An 8949-nucleotide genomic window follows, 5' to 3' on the forward strand; every position below is an offset into this window, starting at 1 on the left:
CTGATGTTGAATAATACTGTATGTCAACTATAATTACATATATACATATATAACCTCGGGACATGGAGTAGAGAGCGGGAACGGATTCAATGGAATTGTAATAGATAAGCATGATATCGGGGGTGGGAGGGCAATAGATAGGGGGAGGGAGGTTGTTACCTGGTGAGGGTGAAAAGGGTAACTATTGTATTGTTCTGTACACCTGAAACTAACAATAAAAAAAAACACCAAAAAACAAAACAAAACAAAACAAAAACAAAAAACAAAAAACAAAAAAACAAAAAATTAGCTGTTAATCTGCAGTTCACTGGAGTACATAGTATAGACATGCATGTACGAGACCTGACAATTAAACTCAGGAACATGCTGCAGCGATGTTGCTGACCTTTTTTGATATCAGAGGGATTATTCATTATGAATTTCTATCACCTGGACAAAGAGTTCACCAAGTTTACTATTTGGAAGTGCTGAAAAGGCTGTGTGAAGAAGTTAGACGAAAACAACCTGAACTTTTCACCAGCAATTCATGGCTCTTGCATCACAACAATGCACCAGCTCACACGGCACTGCATGGGAGGGCGTTTTTAGCCAGTAAACAAATAACTGTATTGTAACACCCCCCTACTCACCTGATCTGGCCCCCAGTGACTTCTTTCTTTGCCCAAACATAAAGGAAATATTAAAAGGAAGACATCTGGGTGCCATTCAAGACATCAAGGGTAATCCGACAACAGCTCTGATGGCCATTCCAGAAAAAGAGTTCCAAGACTGCTTTGAAGGGTGGACTAAGACCTGGCGTCGGTGCATAGCTTCCCAAGGGGAGGACTTTGAAGGTGGGTGACCATAGTGATATTCAGCAATGAGGTAGGTAGCACTTTTTCTAGGATGAGCTCACAAACTTAATTGTTACACTTCATATGTAAATTTATTCCAAGGTGATATTGGGGAATCAAAACTTTAGGAACTAATGAAGAAAACTTTTATGCAGTAGCCTCTCCTATTTAAAGTACAAAAACACAGGGGTTAACTATACTCTCTTGAGTTCTTAGTAATAACATCTGATATTTATCTTATGCTTTGTTTTACGGGGCGATGCCAGGTAATCAATGAACCCCAAAGTACCTAGTTAATGTAGAGTCTAATTAATATTGGGAGAGTAGTAAAACACACTACACAAACTCAAACAATTAAAATCTTACAACTTCTTTTTTAAAAAAACATTCAGATTGTATTTTTATGGCCTCTTTCTAGCAGATGCCTGTATGGTCGCTGATGAAAAGGAAATGGAGGTTTAAATATGTATCAACTAAAATTATGTATCATAGACGAACAAACTTTACTGACAACCACAGAATCAAATTGTTCCTTCAATTAATTTCTACCTCTGAAATATCCAAATGATTGCATAATTGGATCTGGGACATTGAGGCACGAATCAAGATGGAATTGCTTGGAGGGGCTCGCTTCATGGGAAATATTGTTGATGTGTTGTTATGCATGAGCAAGCTAGATTATGACGTTGAAAAGGCTGCAACAAGGATTTTTATTTTAAAGGAGAAGATTATTTTCTTTCCAACTTTGAAAAGACGTAGTTGCCCTCTTTCTTAGCCAAAGAAAACGTTGACAGGAGTCGTCGGTATGCTCCTTGCCAATATGGAATTTAACAAGATAGCGATCACGACGTAAGGTCAAAAGGCAGGTATTAAAAAGATGGTGCTTCACCGAGAGGAAATTTGGATGCCATGTTCCTCTTGGCACCCAAGGCTGACTTCAGACCTGGGCTGGTTTCCCAAACTTCAGCTCCAACCAGAGCCAGGGAAGCCAACCGAATCACAGGATCCAAGTGAGAGGAGTGAAGACACCACTCTCCTCATCGGAACTGGATGCACCCTCGTTGGAAATTTCCAGATGCAAGTGTTTAGGCAGGTGTCCTTGGAAATTTTAACAAGTTCTGCTAGAAAGGACAGTGAGATAAGTCAGAGGATTTCTAAAGAGAAAAAGAAATTAATAATAATAATAATAATAATCTGTTGATTCCTGATTTTTCACCATCAGTTGCCTGCTTCCCAGAAAAATGTCAGGTGCCCAGAGCTCTTGAGTAAAATGATTGCAGATGAGGACACTTTTCAGGGCACGGGGAATGTATTAATTCAGCACACGTTTACTGAGCGTGTGACGCCGACTTCATCCAAACTCCACTTCGCTGTCAGCAGAGCCCTGGTTTTTTGGGGGGAGCGAGAGGGGTAGGTCCCTCCTCCCTGAGGCCGTTCACTCCAATGGAAGATTTTAGTGAAAATGCTGGTGATACCACGCTAACCACGGGCGGCACTTCTGTCCACATCATGCATGGGTTCCGCGTAGGCCTGCAGCAAGGCTTTATGTCAAGGCGTGAGTTGAAGTCTTCCAGGGACCCTTTAGGAAAGTTGCCTTTTGCTTGAAAAGGGACAGTGGATGCGAGGGTCCCTAGCCCGCCATGGGTGCACATCATCGGGGACATCTAGTCTCCGGGTCGACACCATGAGGGGAACGGACCTGTACACAAAGCCCACACAAGGGGGAAGGGAGAACTTAGCTCTCATCAGGTGGAACAACATTATTTTCTTCCTGGGTAAACCTCTCAGGCTGCTTTTGTGTCGGCTTCTGCTCAAAGTGATGGAGGGAGTCAGCTCATGCTAACGAAACACAATCCTTGTTTGTGTGCACCTTCTATTCGGGGTGGGGACATAGGCACGCCCGTATTTTGGCTTGCTTCCTGTTAAGACCTAACCGGAACAGCAAGAATTATTTTCCCCGCAATGGTCATATTCCTTTTGTTGAATAAGCATCAACCTTCATCTCCTCGATAAGAACCTCTTGCCTGGAGCTCTATGCGTTCTTCCTGAAAACAGCCTTCTGGGAGCCTTGGGGTTTCTTTGCTACTTACAGTCCCAGTGGACTAATCCTAGTATTCCTCGGCTCTCACTGCTTCTTCCTTCTTGGTCTAGAAAACATCAAGTACTGGTTTTGTTTCTCTGAAAGGAAGTTTAGGCTATTCACTTTCGGATATGGTTGCGTATCAAAACTCAGAAAATTTTTTTTGTTTTTTTTTCCTCACATGGATTGATAAGTTCGGTCGGGTTCAGAATTCTCAGAGCGAAGAAACAAACCATGGCGTCACAGAAAGCTGAAGGCCATGCCTCCTTTTTCTCAGCATCCCGTGACGCCGATGTGAAGTTCAGTGTCACCCGACGGTGGTTGCAACACGGCTCACGGAATTTTCTCTTCGTCCCTGGAGGATACGGTTCTTGCTTGGTGTCACGGGATCAGTTAGTTCTTCCTGTGAAACAGACCAGCCTACATTTCAGTGACTTCGAGGCGACAATCACTGTTGGGCTCACGGCTCTGTGGGTGGGCGATGTGAGCAGGACCCAGCGGGGCTCACTCGCACATCTGTGGTCAGCTGCTGGCCAGCTCTGCCGATGGCGATGGGGACGACAGGGCGACTTACCGCCCATTGCACAGCAGCCTGGGTTGCACGTCCTTGCATGCTGGTGGGATTCTGAAGACAGTGGTGAGAAAGGAAGTCACAAGCCTCTAGCACCAAGCCTCAGCATCTTCATGACTTCACCTTCCCTGCATTTCACGCTCCCCGCACGTCACCAGACAGCCCACATCCATGGCGGGGAAATAAAACACAGCCAGTTGGGAGACTTAAATTATGACAGGCTGGAGGCTTGTGAGCAGTAAATGTAAGTTCTTGACCAACACCTTCTGTCTATCCCCTCTGTTATGCCCCATAGAGAACAAATGTTGGCTTTCAAACAAAGGAGACGTTTAAACCAGGCACGAAAACTCTAGAAGAACCACGGTTTCATAAATGCGGCCATTTTGTAATTGTTTTCTGCAATCTTAGTGGAGTCTTCCTTCTGCTTCGCGTGAAAGTTAACTTGAGGGAGATCTCGTGTGGGGCAGGTGACGGTGTGAGGCCATTGTCTCGGACGCTGAGTGACTTTCTGAGGCATCTGCTTGGATTTCCTCTAAAGATGGAAAGTCAGGAAGGACACCATAGGTTGTGTCCAGAGTAACTCATAAACTCTCTCCTTTGCTTCCAGCCAGCCAGGAATCCTGCACCACTTAGCTAAGATACAGAGCTGGGAAGAGATTGTGGCTTTAAGTGACAAATGATGTTCTGAGGCTGGGATGGGGTAGTGAGGAAGGTTTGGGACACCGATGACCAATCCAAGAAGCCGTCGCTTTTGACATCTCCAGGAAAAACTCCCGACTCTAAGGATGGTCTCCTTTGCCTGTTCCGCCTTGAAGAAAGAGTCCCAAAATGAATGATGTACTTTCTCCTCAAAGACTTGTCTTCATCATGTTAATTCCTAAAGGTCCTGTTCACCCTCATCTTTTTTTGAAGGCTTCCCAGCTGCTAGCCTCTGCGACTCTTTGCTTGGGATCTCCCATGTCTCATGTACGAATGTTTTCATGCCCTGTCTCCTCAACTCATTTGCAAGAAACGTGAAGGCATGGGTGACATCTATCACCTCTTCATTCCCTCGCCTGCAGAATTCCAAAACCAGTGGTTGCTTAAGTCACATTATAAACCGGGAATCCGCCAACTTCCCAGAGCTCAAGAGCAAATATTTTCAGCGTTGTGGGCCATGTGGTCTGCTGAGACGTCTCATCTCTGCTGTTGTAGCAAGAAGACAGCCACAGACGCTACATAAATGAATTAGCGTGGCCGTGGGCCAATAAAGCAACGTGTCACCAAATATTATTCTTCCTTTGAACCTTTGAAAATATTTTTAAAATATAGAAACCATACACAAACAGGCGGCGAGACGGATTTGACCCGGGCTACACAACTTGCCAACCGCGGAAATAAATTGATAAAGATTTAAACGTTTAGGAAGTCACGCGAAACCTCAGAAAATTAATGACATCACTTGCACTTGGATGGTCTTCCAAATCAGGCTATTGTTTTGGAAGACGTGTTTTATTCTCCTCATTTCCTTTGCTTGTAATAAGATGCAGTCATATTTGTGGCTGAGGGGGATCGATTCCAAACCGACGCTCACTTTTTAGGCATGCGTTTTACTCATCGTTTTCGAGTCTAAAATTGATTTTTACGTCTAGTTGACATAACAGCGTTATATTACTTTCAGGTGTACGGCATCATGACTCCACCTTTAGGCACCTAAAGAACTGATCAACTCGGTGCATGATAAAAAATAAGATTCCTCTGCGAATTGACTCATGAAAAATCCCATAATCCATTTCACATGGGAGAACTCTGCATCTGACCTCACAAGGCACTTACTTACAGCAACACGTAACCCCTCTTTTCCTAAGGGTGATGAATACGTAATGTTACAGAGGTGCCACTTCAGCGTCTATGCACAGATCTATCCCTGATGAGCCACTGGGTTTGTGTACTCTATTTGATATTGGAAAGGCTGTGAGTATGGCCATAAATATATTGTTTAGCAAGACAGCTGAGAGCATGCCCACGGCCACCTTCTCAGGCATCGTAGGCTTTTGTAAGGGCAGAATCACACAAGAGGTCTTTGTGACAAAGCCACACAGAAGCCAGGAAGACCATAAAACACACATGCCCTCTTGGAAAAGTCTCTCCCCAGCTGTCTTGAAGGCAAAAAAAAAAAGTCAATCGTTATTTTTGATCTCGTCAAATATTTCTGAATTCATAGAAATGGTCAAATAATAGCTGTTTGCAAACCTCAAGGGTGGTTTCCTTTGGACATCTGGGTGGTGGCTTCACCCATCGGGTCCCTCAAAGGCAGATGTGCTCCAGGATCATGGAGTCCACTTCCGAGTTCCCACAAATTGTGTTTACAGAGCATAAAAAAAAAATCACACCAGGTCAACGTTGGCTGTTTCACAACATTCTAATTTGCCCATCAACACGACGTGTCATTCATTCAGTGCACTCTTGTGAAATAGTTGCCTCAGTTCCTAAAAATCATGGGATTGAAGGTGGTATGGGCACCTTTCTCAGCTCTGCAAATGGAAGGACACTTTATTCTGCCCACCCTCCGTTCTCCCAACTGCATGGCATGTGGGCACAGGCGTTCCTGCAAGGAGCCAGCCCTTAAAATCTGAGACTGTGGTTTCAATGGCATGACCCTCCCTGAAGGGCTAGTCCCCAGACCCCGCCAGCCCCTAGCAGCCCACACGACAGGGCTTGACGCCACCATCATCCTGCCCGCACAGTCACCCACCCACATTCTGCCCTCTAGATTTCCGTGTGACACTTTTTGTGGAAAGCCAGAATTTTTCATGGAAAGCCAAAACCACAGCCATACCTCATGACCCATTTCCAATTCCACCGGATGCCAGACCCAGTGAGAGAGACAAAACAGGTCTAAACTCGGAGGCCTCAAAATGGTTTGCATTCAGAAAAACAAACAAACAAAAAACACTCGGTTCTTAAACTTCCCACCTGTTTAAAAACGATTTGTATCAAATCACGGGAAAGGGTCACGCCAGTTTATCACTCGTCTCTAAAGTCAGACACAGGTTGAGATGACATCGATGTGGGTGTAAATTTGATCAACAACAAAAATTAACGATGGTGTGTGGGATTTTCAGGTGTGGGGGGTCCACGGGCCTTGTCCTTCACCCAGGTGAATGTGGGGGGTTCCTGTTCCCGTCCACAGTCCCTCCATGACAGATACATTAGAGCCTTGCAAGGTTTCCTCATCTAGATTCAAGTACAAACAGATGTGAGCAGAAAAAAAATGAAAGCCAGCGTCCAGCTCTGCAGAGCCGTCCACTTGAAGGTTTCTGGCAGAAGTTGTAAATTCCATGAATACCGAAAAGTTATTATTAGAATCTCATTAGATAGCTCCAAATAACGCAGAGAGGGGATGGACTCTTTCTTGTTCAATCTCTCTCTCTCTCTCTCTCTCTCTCTCTCTCTCTCTCGCTCGCTCGCTCTCACACACACACACAGACACACACACGTGAGGAAGAATAGAAGAGTTTTTTGTGGTTTGATGCCAGATTGAAAGCCACAGTCATGCCCTGCGTTTCATAAGTTCCAACGAAGACAGTGTACATGCAAGAGTGAGCCAACTCCGAAGTCAGAAGGAGCGGTTCCCCCAAGACCACCCTCGCTTGTGACACCCACTGCACGTTTCAGGGTCCCTACGACCACCCTCAGGTATAACTCACGAGGAGGACCCCCAGACCTCACTGAAAGCTGTCAGACTCACGGCTGTGGGTATCACAGGAAAAGGGCACATTTTGAAGTCAGCCATGAGGACGGGGCTACGGGGCAGAGCCCAGGGCAGTACCGAGTGCATAGCTCTTGTCGTCCTGTCTCCAGGGAGCTGTGGACAGCACGCGTCCAGGCCACCAGTGTGGCCGTATGTGTGATGCACTGCCAGGCGGATGGGGCCCACCGCAGCCTCAGCCAGTCCTCCCTGGGATCCAAGGGACAGACCCCAGTGAATACAAGTCACGTGTGACGTCTGCAATGACAAGAGGTACTCAGAGTGTTTCCCATCAGCGTCCAGACACTTCTGATGACGGCAAACGACTGTTTGAGCCACTTGGACCAAAGTGTCCACTTGTATGCATTTTTTGGCACCCCCCAGTACAAATAACAATGGGTAGATAACATCAATCTCTTGTTGAGTCACGGCACAGCAGGAAGGAATCAGGGCTTCTGAGCAAAGCTTGGAGAGAGAGGATAGGATGGAGAGAACTGACGGGGCACAGAGCAGCCTGTAACGGAAATTGTCTCTGATCCGGGGACCTTGGAACTAGGAACTCCCTCCAAGAGCTTCATGAATCAATCCAGAGAGACACCCACCAACGCTAGTGCCCCTCAGAAAGGCTCGGGAACTGCCACTTAAGCTGAAAACTGTGGGGAAAACATGTAACCAAGCCGGCTGCCTTCCAGGGTTCTTACAATTTAAGAACACAGAGAAAGCTGACCTGCCTGAGGAATCATCGTGTTAGGATTTTGCTGTGAGAGTCCTGTGTTCCCATGGGTCAGGCAGACCAACGCCATTCACCTATCGTCTGCTTATAAATGTGTGCTTTGCAAGCAGGGATTGACTCAGGAGTGTGTGATGGGCTGCACCGGTGCCAAGACCCCATCACAGAGGCAGGAAAAGGACGTGGGCCAGGGTGGGGGTGTCAAAAGGACACTGTGACAAGACCCCACATTCCCGCAGTCCCCCCTCTCCTTCCCCGACCACCTTCACGTGAACAATGGGAAGAGGAAGGACAGACAGACGCGACTCCAGGCAGAAGAGGGCGGGTCCTGTTGGCAGGTGGCCTCAATGAGCAGGGCCCCCCAGGGCCGCATGGGTACCACCCTCATGTTGTGACCTGCACTCGTGCTCAGGTACAAAGCCTAACTCTACAGCGCGCCCAACGCCGGCTAAAGCAAGCTCTACGTCCTTCACCGACATGACACTCCCTTGCGTTATGGTGAGGACTGACCAATAACCCTGAACTTTAAGAATGAATTCCCCAACAGGATCGCATAACAAGGGACCTGTCTTCTAATACCCCTCACTGAAAATTCTTCCAATCTACTGGGCTTTCGGCTCGGCAAGTCACAACCTCCACGGAAATTTCTCAGCCCAACCGAGCTCTCGTTGAGAATATGTATTTACTTATGTGAGGTTTTCCTATGTAATCAACTAGGAGAAAGCCATTCCTTTCATTTTCTTTCCTCCCCGCAACCTAATACAGCCTAAACAATCGTGTTGAATTTTATACACCATTGTTTTAAGTATCCCATTCACCCCTCTTCCTTTGTTGTTAAGACCTAATATTTACAGAAACGTGACACACCCTTGTCACCCTCTTCCATAGCTTTAGCTCCTAATGATAAGCGGGAGTGATTCTTAGGTAGATTTTTGTTTTTTAATGCATAATGGTTTACCTTTGGATCTTATGCTATTTTGCAAGCAACATGGAGTTCTTGACTGC

Source organism: Hipposideros armiger, unplaced genomic scaffold (assembly GCF_001890085.2).
Source record: "Hipposideros armiger isolate ML-2016 unplaced genomic scaffold, ASM189008v1 scaffold_709, whole genome shotgun sequence".
NCBI classification, from domain to species: Eukaryota; Metazoa; Chordata; class Mammalia; order Chiroptera; family Hipposideridae; genus Hipposideros; species Hipposideros armiger.